Raw genomic sequence first — 14,767 nt, 5'->3', positions numbered from 1 at the left:
ACGCAGCCCCCTCACTAGCCTCCCCCCGTGGGACGCAGCCCCCCAGTCCCCCCACTAGCCTCCCCCTGTAGGACGCAGCCCCCTCACTAGTCTCCCCCTGTGGGACGCAGCCCCCCAGTCCCCTCACTAGCCTCCCCCTGTGGGACGCAGCCCCCCAGTCCCCTCACTAGTCTCCCCCTGTGGGACGCAGCCCCCAGTCCCCTCACTAGTCTCCCCCTGTGGGACGCAGCCCCCCCCAGTCCCCTCACGGTTGAGCCTAGACTGTGTGGGCTCCTTTCAGGTCCTAACTGCAGCCCAGACAGACAAACGTGTAATGGCGTCTTCTCTTCCTGCTTTTGCTGTCAGAACACGCCCCCTCCGGTGTGACACGCCCCCGGAAATGACGTCACATCTGGAAGGAGCCCATACAGTCTAGGCATTGTACAGTGTCCGGTGTTGTTGTCAGTGGTCACTGTGTGAGGAGACCGCAACAGGTGAGAGGAGACTGGGTCTGACAGCCTGTGCCTGCTGAGGGGAGAGAAATGAGGGGACTGGGGGGCTGCGTCCCACAGGGGGAGGCTAGTGAGGGGGACTGGGGGGCTGCGTCCCACAGGGGGAGGCTAGTGAGGGGACTGGGGGGCTGCGTCCCACAGGGGGAGGCTAGTGAGGGGGACTGGGGGGCTGCGTCCCACAGGGGGAGGCTAGTGAGGAGACTGGGGGGCTGCGTCCCACAGGGGAAGGCTAGTGAGTGGACTGGGGGGCTGCGTCCTACAGGGGGAGGCTAGTGAGGGGGACTGGGGGGCTGCGTCCCACAGGGGGAGGCTAGTGAGGGGACTGGGGGGCTGCGTCCCACAGGGGAAGGCTAGTGAGGGGACTGGGGGGCTGCGTCCCACAGGGGGAGGCTAGTGAGGGGACTGGGGGGCTGCGTCCTACAGGGGGAGGCTAGTGAGGGGACTGGGGGGCTGCGTCCCACAGGAGGAGGCTAGTGAGGGGGACTGGGGGGGCTGCGTCCCACAGGGGGAGGCTAGTGAGGGGACTGGGGGGCTGCGTCCTACAGGGGGAGGCTAGTGAGGGGACTGGGGGGCTGCGTCCTACAGGGGGAGGCTAGTGAGGGGACTGGGGGGCTGCGTCCCACAGGGGGAGGCTAGTGAAGGGACTGGGGGGCTGCGTCCTACAGGGGGAGGCTAGTGAGGGGACTGGGGGGCTGCCTCCCACAGGAGGAGGCTAGTGAGGGGGACTGGGGGGGCTGCGTCCCACGGGGGGAGACTAGTGAGAGGACTGGGGGGCTGCGTCCCACGGGGGGAGGCTAGTGAGAGGACTGGGGGGCTGCGTCCCACGGGGGGAGGCTAGTGAGAGGACTGGGGGGCTGCGTCCCACGGGGGGAGGCTAGTGAGAGGACTGGGGGGCTGCGTCCCACGGGGGGAGGCTAGTGAGGGGGACTGGGGGGCTGCGTCCCACGGGGGGAGGCTAGTGAGGGGGACTGGGGGGCTGCGTCCCACGGGGGGAGGCTAGTGAGGGGGACTGGGGGGGCTGCGTCCCACGGGGGGAGGCTAGTGAGGGGGACTGGGGGGGCTGCGTCCCACGGGGGGAGGCTAGTGAGGGGGACTGGGGGGCTGCGTCCCACGGGGGGAGGCTAGTGAGGGGGACTGGGGGGCTGCGTCCCACGGGAGGAGGCTAGTGAGGGGACTGGGGGGCTGCGTCCCACGGGGGGAGGCTAGTGAGGGGGACTGGGGGGGCTGCGTCCCACGGGGGGAGGCTAGTGAGGGGGACTGGGGGGCTGCGTCCCACGGGGGGAGGCTAGTGAGGGGACTGGGGGGCTGCGTCCCACGGGGGGAGGCTAGTGAGGGGACTGGGGGGCTGCGTCCCACAGGGGGAGGCTAGTGAGGGGACTGGGGAGGCTAGTGAGGGGACTGGGGGGCTGCGTCCCACAGGGGGAGGCTGCTGAGAGGAGTCTGCAGCCCGCAGGGAGATTCTTTTTGACAGGCTGTGTGAGTAGCTAACTTAAGTCCATGTGTTAATTTGTCCACCATTTCAGTACGTGATTGTTTGATATAATAATGCCTTCCCCCTTCCCAACAAGAATTTATAAGCTACTGGATGACCCTGAGCGCTGCTGCAAAACCAAATGCCCCATTACAGCATCAGGCAGCAGCTCAGGATCACCCAGTAGCTTATACGTTTTGGCTGGAGTGTGAAAGGGGGGAGGGAATGATTAATACAAGTGGGATCTGCGCTCACACTGCAGATCCCTCCGCGTCCTACAGGGGGAGGCTAGTGAGGGGACTGGGGGGCTGCGTCCTACAGGGGGAGGCTAGTGAGGGGACTGGGGGGCTGCGTCCCACAGGGGGAGGCTAGTGAGGGGGACTGGGGGGGCTGCGTCCCACGGGGGGAGACTAGTGAGAGGACTGGGGGGCTGCGTCCCACGGGGGGAGGCTAGTGAGAGGACTGGGGGGCTGCGTCCCACGGGGGGAGGCTAGTGAGGGGACTGGGGGGCTGCGTCCCACGGGGGGAGGCTAGTGAGGGGACTGGGGGGCTGCGTCCCACAGGGGGAGGCTAGTGAGGGGGACTGGGGGGGCTGCGTCCCATGGGGGGAGACTAGTGAGAGGACTGGGGGGCTGCGTCCCACGGGGGGAGGCTAGTGAGGGGACTGGGGGGCTGCGTCCCACGGGGGGAGGCTAGTGAGGGGACTGGGGGGCTGCGTCCCACGGGGGGAGGCTAGTGAGAGGACTGGGGGGCTGCGTCCCACGGGGGGAGGCTAGTGAGGGGACTGGGGGGCTGCGTCCCACGGGGGGAGGCTAGTGAGGGGACTGGGGGGGCTGCGTCCCACGGGGGGAGGCTGGTGAGGGGACTGGGGGGGCTGCGTCCCACGGGGGGAGGCTGGTGAGGGGACGGGGGAGGCTAGTGAGGGGGACTGGGGGGCTGCGTCCCACAGGGGGAGGCTAGTGAGGGGACTGGGGGGGCTGCGTCCCACGGGGGGAGGCTAATGAGGGGACTGGGGGGGCTGCGTCCCACGGGGGGAGGCTAGTGAGGGGACTGGGGGGGCTGCGTCCCACGGGGGGAGGCTAGTGAGGGGACTGGGGGGGCTGCGTCCCACGGGGGGAGGCTAGTGAGGTGACTGGGGGGCTGCGTCCCACGGGGGGAGGCTAGTGAGGGGACTGGGGGGGCTGCGTCCCACGGGGGGAGGCTAGTGAGGGGACTGGGGGGCTGCGTCCCACAGGGAGAGGCTGCTGAGAGGAGTCTGCAGCCCGCAGGGAGATTCTTTTTGACAGGCTGTGTGAGTAGCTAACTTAAGTCCATGTGTTAATTTGTCCACCATTTCAGTACGTGATTGTTTGATATAATAATGCCGTCCCCCTTCCCAACAAGAATTTATAAGCTACTGGATGACCCTGAGCGCTGCTGCAAAACCAAATGCCCCATTACAGCATCAGGCAGCAGCTCAGGATCACCCAGTAGCTTATACGTTTGGAGTGTGAAAGGGGGGAGGGAATGATTAATACAAGTGGGATCTGCGCTCACACTGCAGTGTATGGACTGAGCGCTGATCTCCCAGCCTCATACATGCTGCGGGGTTCAGGTCTGGAGACCCGCGGCCGGTCCATGCACTGCGGTCCAAGTGCAGACTGATATTCACCAACAGTTCCTCTAGCTGAATTCTGGCCGGGAGTCTGCATTTTACACCCTTGTAGCCCCGTGACTGCTGTTCCCGGCTCTGAGACTGGCAAATCCTCACAGCGCACAGTGCATACACTTTGAGGATTCGCAGGTCTACAGTCATAGTTGACCCATAGAGGGACTGCAGGCTTGTGGATTTAGACCAGCCAACTCCTTTAAGGCCAAAATCGGCATGCGGCAGCGATGATGCGTTACTTCAGGACGCACCCTCGAGCGCGGTCTGCAGGGTTTTCGGGTGCGTCTGGTCTAGCGCACAAGACCTGTCTGCTCTAACGCATGGTAACGAAATGCTGCCATGCATTAGCGCATACATTAGCGCTAGGTCACAAAAGATGTCAAAAATGACATCTGCGTTAGCTCATCCGTTTAACGGCTGCCTCTAACGCAATGTGAGCCTAGCCTAAGGCTCATTCAGCGGTGATTTACTCCCTGTGGTCCCGGAGCTCCGTGCTGGTCGCTGCAGGATCACGTTTCTCAGCCACACACAGCAGCGACCGGCCCCGGAGCTCCGAGAACAGTCTCTAATCACTGCCTGTAATCTGTCAGGGCAGCCTCCAGTCATTACTGGTTATGCTGGACGTGTGCACTATAGAGAGATGGGTGCAATAAATACCTACATATAATATATAGGAGCAAACTTTATATAAACACTGTATAGTACAGGCAGGTATGTATTATATACAGTATAGACTTTATCTACCGGCATGTATTAGAGATACTGTGTTTGTGTGTTTTATATAGGTGTATAGTAATATTTTTAGTCCAGGTAACAATCACTTTAGTCTTAAACTGGTTTTGAAAAATTCAACCACAGTGTGTTAAACATTGGGGCACTGTAGCTATATTAAGCCCCACTCCAGCGTTTTTGGTTTTTGTTTTTTCACCACTGGAATGGTGCTTTAAAGGAGCTCTGTCAGCACAGAATGACTGTTCAACCAAGTACAGGAGCTTAGTGCTTCACGGCGGCCAATCATTGAAGTACACCTTCCCACCTGCTTGGTTTCCCTCTCTCTCCCCTCTTCTCTGGCTCTATGAAGCCAGAGCTGTCAATTAAAGAAAAGGGGATGGAGATAGAGGGAGAACTAGCAGGTGGGAAGGTGAATTTAAATGATTGGCCGCCGTGAAGCACCAAGCGCCTGTACCTGATTGAACAGTCATTCTGTGCTGACAGGGTCCCTTTAAATCTAATTCCCTCTCGTACTCACCTTCCGATATTTTCATCATTTTCAGCACCAATCCGGTCTCACGGTGCCAGCTTGTAAGCACAGCTTCTGACTGGCTAGAAGTCAGAAGCTACGTTATAAACTGTGAAAACAGTCTACCTTTTCGTGGTGGCGGCTTAAAAAATCTTTTGGTCAAAACAAAGGCTGATGGTTATGTATGTGATATGGTGTTAATGTGTGATTGATGAGGATGTGGTGCAGGAGTTTTTCCAAGAGTGGATGGTGGGACTGTGGAAGGATCGAATGATGGAGGTGGAGCTGGGAGGAAATTGGGTGGAGTCAAAAGGGGGCCCCAAAATTTTGACAGTATGGGGCCCTGAAATTCCTAGTGGCAGCCCTGGTCCAGACATTACTCCCTCCTTAACAGCGGCCTAAGGATGATCCTGGACCTGGTTTCTCAGGGTATTTTTGATGGAACTGAGTGATCTTCTGCAGCCACAGATGTTAGCAACGGGTTCCAAAGAGTCCTCCTCAGGTGAATATCCCTGTTATCTTATAAGATACTGAGTTGGATTCTGTGGATCCTGGAATCAATGATTTCCGCCACCAAGAATTTCTCCTGCCCATCTACCAGTATGGGTCATGGAGGGGGCACAATGCATCCCTGAAAGCTACTAGGAGAGGCAGACTTCAAAAGAGAGACATGAAATACCTTCATAGTCCTCGTCAGCTTAAGATGGCAGGCCACAGAATTCACGATTCCTGTAACAAATGGAAGCTGAGGCACAGGTTGTGAAGTTCACATTCGTAGTTTATTGCAATATTTGTGGAACCTCCAGACCACGGTCCGGGGAACTCCGAAGGGGGCGTGACTAATAGAGCCTCAGCCACCCGTAGTAAGTCCCCTTGAAGAGGGTCAGAATGAAGTGTCTAGAGGAAACCGGTGCTACCTCCAGTCAGACCCCGGACACGTGGCAGCTGCCCCAGCGGGACAGATGGATAAACAGGGTTAACAGAAATGGCCAAGCTGACCGATGGGTTCTGGGTACATGGGTAAAAGCTGACACAGGCGTTGTCCAGTGGTTCGGATGAATGAGTGGCGGAGCAGGACGGAACTGGCGTAGACGGTACAGATGTAGTCTTGGACAGCCGGGTAGCAGCTAACAGATAGTCTGCGGAGACAAACAGTATAAGCGGAATACTTGGCAGAACACTGCAGGTGCACAAGTACAACAGGCAGCAGAACCAAATGCTAGCAACAGAAGATAATTGTTGGTCTGGCACCCTCCCTATGACGGAGGGGCTAGAAATAGTAATTACTAACACACCATTGGTGAGAAGTACTTTTTGAAAAATGCGCGCTGTCTCTTTAAGAGACCTGGAGCGCGCGCCCTAAGCACTCTACCCAGGGATCTGCTGGCCACGTGCCAGGAAGCAGGGGAAAGTGAGGAAGTAGAGGCTGCAACAGGGCAGCGTGGCGCCAGCACAGAGCAGGAGTCCTGATGGGGACCCCGCAGACGTACGGGACTGGGTCTAACAATACCAGTGATCTTGAAAGGACTTATGCACTTCTGTCCCAGTTTCTGTGAAGGAACGTTCAGTCTTAGATTCTTGGTGGATAACCACATTGAGTCTCCTACCTTGAACATGGGTGCTGGCTTCTGGAATCGATCAGCTGATCTCTTGTAACATTCCTGAGCTGAATTTAATGTTTCTTTAAGGACTTGTAGATTCTCCTCAAAGCAGTCAACCTTTCCTCCACTGCCAGAACTGGAACATCCAACGGAGATCTAGGAAAGCTGCTTGGATGATAACCTAGATTAGCAAGGAAAGGCATTACCATAGTGGAGGCATTCTGAGAGTTATTGTAGGAGAATTTCGCTACGGAATTAGTTCCACCAAATCATCCTGAAGAGGGCAGAAATAGCATAGTTGATATTGCTCCAAAGTCTGATTGGTTCGCTCGGTCTCGCTATTCGTCTGAGGGTGATATATGCAGAAGAAAGACGAACATTAATATTAAGCGCAGAACAAAACCCCTTCCAGAATCTGAGGTGAATTGTACTCCATGGTCAGAGAGAACTTCATCTGGGACCCCATGCAGCTGAAAAATATTCTGTATCACCAAGATCACAGTTTCCTTAGCTAATGGAAGGCCGGCACAAGGAACAAAATGAGCAGCCTTAGTCATGCGATCAAGTACCACTAGGATCATATTCATGCCACCAGAAGTAGGAAGATCCACAATGAAGTCCATAGAGATTGAGCCCCACGGGCGAGATGGAACCAGTAGTGGCTGAAGTAGACCTGTAGGAGAAGCACGAGGTGTCTTATAGCGACCAAATACCTCGTATAGTCTTTCATATCCTTCAGGAAGGTTGGCCACCAGATAAATTGGCTCAGGAATTCGTGTCTTCTGTACCCCCTATGACCAGCCAACTTGGAGTCATGTACCAACTTGAGGATCTTCAGACGTACAGCCTCAGGAATGTAGATGCATCGGTCATGAAACCACAAGCCTCCCTTAAGGACAAGTATGATATCCACAGGTGGGTTAGCAAGAGATACATCATCATCATAGGCTTCCTTGATCTCCATCCACGGGTCCGGATCATGGATTACTACGATGAAGTTGGCATCTGATAAAATGGTCTTGGGCAGGGACCCAAGTACGGAATCCGCAGAATTTTGAAAAAGCATCAGCTTTCCCATTACGTGAACCTGAACGGCACGAAATAACAAAATTTAAATTGGTTCAAAAATAAATTCTACTGAACCTGACGTGGAGACAGACATTTAGCAGATCTCATGAATTCTAAATTGCGATAATCGGTCAGCACTATGATCTGTTGTGCGACCCCCTTGCAGATGATGCCTCCATTCTTTAAAGGCTGCAATATTCGCTAGAAGTTCCTTATTTCCCACGTTATAGTTCCTCTCTGCACGGGTAAGCCTACGAGAAAAGAAAGCACAAGGATGTAACCGAGCCTTCTCTTCAGTTCTTTGTGAGAGAATTGCTCCCAATGCCCAATCAGAAGCATCCACCTCCACGATGCCCACAGTGGTGGGCATTACGGAAACCTGGCTTGACGAGAGCCATGACTGGGTAACAAACATGTAGAGGGTTATACTACATTTAGAAAGGAGAGGAAAGATGATAAAAGGTGGAGGGGTGTGCATCTTCATAAAATCCACATTAAAACCTGTGCTCAATGAAGACATTGGGGGAGTTACAGCAATGTAGAGTCACTATGTGTAACTGTACGTGGGGATGGTAATAATGGAAAGCTGCTAACTGGAGTCTGCTACAAGCCTCCTAATATAGAGGAACAGGTAGAGGAGGAGAAGCAAACAGTAACAGGGTTCTTATAATGGGGGATTTTAACTATCCAGACATTCAATGGGACATAGACTCTTCTGACTGTGCTAAAAGCTACAATTACTTGTCCACATCTCAGGACAATGACCTCCCTCAGCTGGCTGATGAACTGACCAGGGGAGGTGATCTGCTGGATCTGGTTCTGTCACATAGACCAGATACAATTTCAGATCTACAGGTCGGGGAGCATTTGGGAGCAGTGACCATAACATGTTAAGTTTCAATGTCATTTTCAATCAAACATTCAAAAAGGCAAATGCCAAAACCTGGAACTTTAAGAAAGATGATTGTAACAAATTAAGGGAAGAGCGTAATCGTATAGATTGGGACAACGTCATGGTAACTGGGGATACCGAACATAAATGGGGCATTTTTAAGGAAATACTACTAGAATCCTGCAAAAACCTTACACCCTCAGGTAATAAAATGTCCAGGAATAAAAAGAAACCATTATGGATGAACAGGACAGTACAAAGTTCAATAAAACAAAAACAAAGCGCATCCTAAATCTTGATCCAGGAAAGATATATATCTTTGTGCCGTGTCAGCCGATAGATAGAAAAATATTTAGAATTGAGAGTCCTCAGTGGTTGATACCATGATGCTATGACCGGGGATACAAAGAGGTTTTGCTACAGGTAGGTCCATTCTTTCTCTTATTTGTGGCGATGAGAATTCATCCTAGTTCTCAGCTTTTGCCCGGTCTCCCCCCCACATACAGACTCCCAGTTAGATATTCAGTACAAATAATTAAGTACACCCCATTAGATGTGATGCAGCTGAAAGCACCTGGGATCTTGTAGTCCTGATGTGAGTTGGGGATCTTTATCTTGTCCGTGGTCATTATAAATGGACAAGTCTTACTTTTTTTTGTTTGCAAGGAAAGGTTCCTGTAGCTGTTGGAGAGGACAGGGAGCTTCTGACAATGATGTTTCTTAAAATTGGGGGCTGCCTAAAACATTGTAGTGGGGGGGGTCTGGAAATGTGGATTGTAATTGTGTATCTTTTTGTAGTAAAGGTTGTAATTCTGTGCAGCTCCCCTTAGCACCTTCAGATTTGGATTGTAGGTGACTACTGTAATGTGCTGCTGCAGTGCAGTACAGTGCAACCTCCACCAGGGGGTGCTGGTGAGGGAAGAGAGGTTGCGCGCACACACACAGCATAGTAACATAGAGCAACAGCACAGGTTTCACAGGTAGCAAAAGAGTGGTCAGACTAGCCAAAGTCAGCAACTGTCATGAGGAGAAGTACCAAGGGAGACAGCAAGTGCGTAGTCAGGGACGAGCAAGAAGTCGGGACCTACCAGGAACGTGGTATCAGAAACCTAAGAAGTAAACCGTAGTCGGGGTACCAGCCAGAGGGCAAAAGCCAGTTGGAAAGCGTGGTATCAGAAACGGAAAAGCCAGAAACAAGGGTCCAGAAATCAAGCCAAGTCATATACAAGTCCAGGTAATCGAGCAGAATGAACACTAAAGGAATACAGGTCAGAGGCATTATCTTGGAAGCTGGCAGTGTAGCTGACGCTGGCCCGCAGGCTGCAGAGGACTGAAATAGCCTAGCCAGCTCCAGAATGAGGCAGAGGGGATTAACCCCTGCATGCCCAGTCCAAAGAGACAACAGAAAACAAACTGGACTGGATTATAACTACCAAAGGTACACAGTTAACTGTAGAAAAACATTTTTGTATCCCCGGTCATAGCATCATGGACATTAAATTACTTGTTTTAAAAGGTAATTTCAAATCTCAGAGACACAGGAGGGTCTGGGAGTATAAATTTATGACGACCTTTGACTAACCCAGTGCAGGAATGAATGTGTCTCATGGATTTATGTCTTTTTACATCAATTAAGATGTACAATACAAAATAATATTGTGGTACCGTGTTAGCCAGAAAAATCAATGTGAATACTTATGTCCCCAAAAAATTGAGAAAAGTATTCAAGGAGTGTTACCTTTATTGGCTAACCAGAGAAATTATATTTGTAAGCTTTCAAGGCTCAGAAGGCTCCTTCACCAGGCAATTACTGAGAAGAGATGGCGACATTTATATAGGAATTACACAAGGGCATGAGATGATGCTTGCTATAGATAGGCCAAGGAAATCACATTAAGCCTTTGTTATACATGTAGATGAGGTGGAAGTGTTCTATTAGACATCTGAAGACCTTCTTGAGGTGTGAACTGTGTCCATGTAATGAGTCATGAATCCAGGTGTCAAATTGAGTCCTATTGTTAGAGATTGAAACATATTTATAAGGCTGTGTGCACACGATGCGGATCCGCAGCGGATTTTACTGCGCAGAAACGTTGCATATCCGCATTGTGATGTACAGTAGCATTTAAATCAATGGAAAAAAAAAAACGCTGTGCAGATGCTGCAGATTTTTCCGCGGTACAAAATCCGCAGCATGTCACTTCTTTTGTGTGGTTTTCCACCTCCCCTGTCTCCAAATCCACAAGTGTAAATCCGCAGTAGAAAACCGCATTAAAAATGGGAAGAAATCCGCAGGAAAAATGCAGTTCATTTGTCCAGCGGATTTCTTCAATTCTGCGTGGAAAAATCCGCAGGGCAAAAAAGTGGGTCTACACTCAGACTTAACCTAAACTCCCAGATTTTTCTTTCTTTGTCACTATTAAAATGTCCTTTCAATATTAGGGCTTTTAGATCTGCCATACTGTGCCCAGGTCTAGAGAAGTGTATTCCTACAGGCGGCTCCAGCTCATTATTCATCGTATGTCTATGCAGATTCATCCTTGTTTGTAGTTTTTGTTTATTTTCCCCGATGTCTGTCCCTGCATTGCACCTTGTACATTGTATCAGTACCTTGTAACAGTAAGAAATGCAAGACCTGCACCCACATATCACCACCAGATAAAGTCCCCATACCCAACACAAAGCAGCACTAGAAGATCATGAAGTCTTCTTTATGTACATCCTCCAATGTCATACACACGGCTCCGGTCCGTACACCTCGTACGCATACGCGGCTCCGCTCCGTACACCCCGTGCGCACACGCGGCTCCGCTCCGTACACCCCGTGCGCACACGCGGCTCCGCTCCGTACACCCCGTGCGCACACGCGGCTCCGCTCCGTACACCCCGTGCGCACACGCGGCTCCGCTCCGTACACCCCGTGCGCACACGCGGCTCCGCTCCGTACACCCCGTGCCCACACGCGGCTCCGCTCCGTACACCCCGTGCGCACACGCGGCTCCGCTCCGTACACCCCGTGCGCACACGCGGCTCCGCTCCGTACACCCCGTGCGCACACGCGGCTCCGCTCCGTACACCCCGTGCGCACACGCGGCTCCGCTCCGTACACCCCGTGCGCACACGCGGCTCCGCTCCGTACACCCCGTGCGCACACGCGGCTCCGCTCCGTACACCCCGTGCGCACACGCGGCTCCGCTCCGTACACCCCGTGCGCACACGCGGCTCCGCTCCGTACACCCCGTGCCCACACGCGGCTCCGCTCCGTACACCCCGTGCACACACGCGGCTCCGCTCCGTGCACCCACGCGGCTCCGCTCCGTACACCTCGTACGCACACGCGGCTCCGCTCCGTACACCTCGTACGCACACGCTGTTAGGAGTGGCGGAAGGCACTAAATAAATAAAGTACCTTCGCCACCTGGGGTCCACCGTGCAGATGTGATAACTGCTGCTAGGTGAGGCAGGGCAATCTGGCGGTAATGTGCACAGGGTTTAACGGCACGCAATGTGCACTACTCAGACTCTGTTGAACTCAGAGTAACAGAAACAAAACACAAAAACACTGAGTCTGTTTAGGACACAGAACTACAGCGCTGCACCCGCGGTATCTGGTCACAGGGGTATCACTAGATGGCGGTACTTACTCCGTCTAGACCTACCGAAAAGGATCGGGTGTAGAGCGTCGCAACCGCGGACGCACAGAGCTGCAACTGCAGCGCGACGAAGACAGAGCCGCTGTAAAGAAACTGCTAACTAGCAGGCGCAATGCTGACGCTAGGCTGCTGAGGCATTGGAGCAATAGCGCGCTGGCGCTGATACTGGCAATAACTCAGGCACTCTCACAGACGTAGTATCAGAGGGTAGGGGTTTCCAATGAATCATTCACCAGTCCATTCATCCATCAACAAACATACAGCAGCAGTATGGCTATACTAGCGCATGGCGGAACAGCCATGCACGCTTTTTATAGCGAACGGGACCTTCTGGAAATCTCCAGGTCTCCAAGAGGAGCCAATAGGATCTGACACAGGACCTGAACACCTGACTCCCGAACTCCAATGGGAGTTCATCCCATGAGCATGTTCAGATGCAGGTGTAGAGGACTTTGCCTTGCGGCAACTCTCTCCAGAGGCTAAGTCCTCTACAGCAGATGGAGAGCAGGAGACTGCAGGATGTGAGAATCTAGATTTCAGCAAAGGAGAGGCAGAATTCTGACTCCTAACACACATGGCTCTGCTCCGTACACCTTGTGCACACGCGGCTCTGCTCCGTACACCTCGTGCACACGCGGCTCTGCCACAGCCACACTGTACACCCCTCTTGACCCCACTCACAAACTTCCCCTCATCCAGCACAGCAGAGTCCGGCACACACTGAGGCCCCTGTTCATGTGACCCCTGACTCCTCTCCTCCTGTGACCTCATCACAGGTCCTGTGCGCACAGACCAGTCATTAGTGATGTGAGATGTACAGGGAGGGAAAACAGTATATGGGTCGCCCTCCCAGGGCTGTGGGGTAGTCGGTACCGGGCCAGTGTCGGGGATGTGTCACAGCAGCAGTGACCCGGTCCGTGGCCCTGGGTGCCCAAGTAAATGGTGGTTTTTAATGTAGTTTATAGGAATAGTTTGTGACGCCACCTGTGGTGTTCGGCAAGTGAGGTGTTAAGCCTACGCTGCATGCAGATCCACTGGGACTGATGGTAGGGCACAGCAAAGATGTTAAAGCTCCCCACAGGTGAAGCTGTAGTTCCAGGGCAGTGTAGATGTAGTTGGCACGGGGATGTAGCAGTGCCGGAAGGGTAGGAAGCAGACAAGACACAGCGGGGTGCAATTTCTGTACCTTTACTTGATAACTGCAGTCCAGGGTCCTGATTACAGATGGTATTGGAGCAGGCTAGCCTGGAAGCAACTCAGGGATTCTCTCTCACAGACGGGCTGTGCAGTCTCCTTCCTAGCGCCTTGTGGTGTGAAGCACTCCAGTACTAAGTTACTCTGAAGTTCCTCCTGTCAGGTGTTCCCAAGAACCTTACTTGCACGGCAGACAGCTGTAGCCTCTCTCGGGGACTCCACACTTGAGTCCTGGCTCTCTTTCCAAGCTGCTGTTGTGCCTCAAGTCTTAGATGGGAGTAGGGCATTTACAGCCTCCTACTCCTCTGGTATCTGCTGTAGGACCCTTAGTATCCGTACAGCCGTGGAGATCAGGCTCCAGTTCGTGCGCTCTGAAGGTGAGGGAGCTCTCCTTCCTAGCTCAACCTCCAGCTTCTCTCTACACGTCTGCACACTTCACCCTCCACAGACTGACCACTCCTTCCTCTTGGCCCTCAGAGAGCACTCCTCCCCTTAATCCTGGTTCAGAGTTCCCCCTGCTGGCCTGGAGTGGAACTGTGTTGCATGTATGGATTGACTGCAAGAGAGACCCATCATTGCGTCCAAGCCTGGCATTACCCTCCCCTGGAGGAAGGCAAAGCCACTGTGGTGACCATACTCCTGGGGGCGCCACATATACCTCTCCGAACAGTGTCTGGGAGGCTGTGGTGGCTGCGGCATGCAATGTTGATCGTAAACAGATCAAGCAACTGACAGAATCTATGGATAGAAGGCTTTTGAGTGTCATCGTAAAGAAAGGTGGCTATATTGGTCACTGACTTTTTTTGTTCTGTTTTTGCATGTCAGAAATGTTTATTTCTACATTTTTTGTTGTTATATTGGTTTACCTGATGAAAATAAACAAGTGAGATGGGTAGATATTTGGTTTTTATTAAGTTGCCTAATAATTATGCACAGTAATAGTTACCTGCACAAACAGATATCCTCCTAAGATGGCCAAATAAAAAAAAAAAAAAAACACTCCAACTTCCAAACATATTAAGCTTTAATATCTATGAGTCTTTTGGGTTGATTGAGAACATTGTTGTTGTTAAATAATAAAAAGAATCCTCTCAAATACAACTTACCTAATAATTCTGCACACGGTGTATATAGGGGATGGGAATGGCTAACCGAGCACAGCTGAGAGCTCAGAGTTTTCAACATGGTCGATTAACCCCTGTTCTGCCAAAAGAAATGAACATCATTAAAAAAAAGTGCTTTTTAGCGCAGGTGTAGGAGCAATCAGACGCTGCGGTCTTCTGGATACTTTCTGCGGTAACCCCATGACACCTATCAAAAGCATTATTGGAACCACAATAATTTACCGAAATGTGCTAGAACATTGCTCTGGGACACTAATCCGAATGTGCTACGTTAGTGCCGAATTTGAGATTGGCGAACGTTTTCCAACAAGTTAACACATCTCTACTCCCCGTATTGTACACTTCATATTGATGCCTTCCTGAACAATCCTTTTTCTTTTTTTTC

At 52.5% G+C, this 14,767-nt stretch overlaps 1 protein-coding gene across 2 annotated transcripts in view; it reads left to right on the top strand.

Moving 5' to 3' along the window:
- The first annotated feature begins 327 nt into the window (after window positions 1-327).
- Window positions 328-14,767, top strand: part of LOC141094269 (uncharacterized) — a 37,451-nt gene continuing 23,011 nt past the window's right edge. Inside the window, exon 1 of one of the 2 annotated variants that reach the window (XM_073580096.1) lies at window positions 328-473. The gene's annotated coding sequence lies outside the window, so the exon portion shown is untranslated. The remainder of the gene's footprint in view (window positions 474-14,767) is intronic. The other variant, XM_073580095.1, reaches the window with a different exon arrangement.

The sequence above is a fragment of the Dendrobates tinctorius genome, unplaced genomic scaffold (genome assembly GCF_039654945.1).
Source record: "Dendrobates tinctorius isolate UK_male_01 unplaced genomic scaffold, ASM3965494v1 ptg000063l, whole genome shotgun sequence".
Lineage (NCBI taxonomy): Eukaryota > Metazoa > Chordata > Amphibia > Anura > Dendrobatidae > Dendrobates > Dendrobates tinctorius.
The sequence above is the reverse complement of the archived record's forward strand: the minus strand, read 5'-3'. Positions and strand labels throughout refer to the sequence as shown.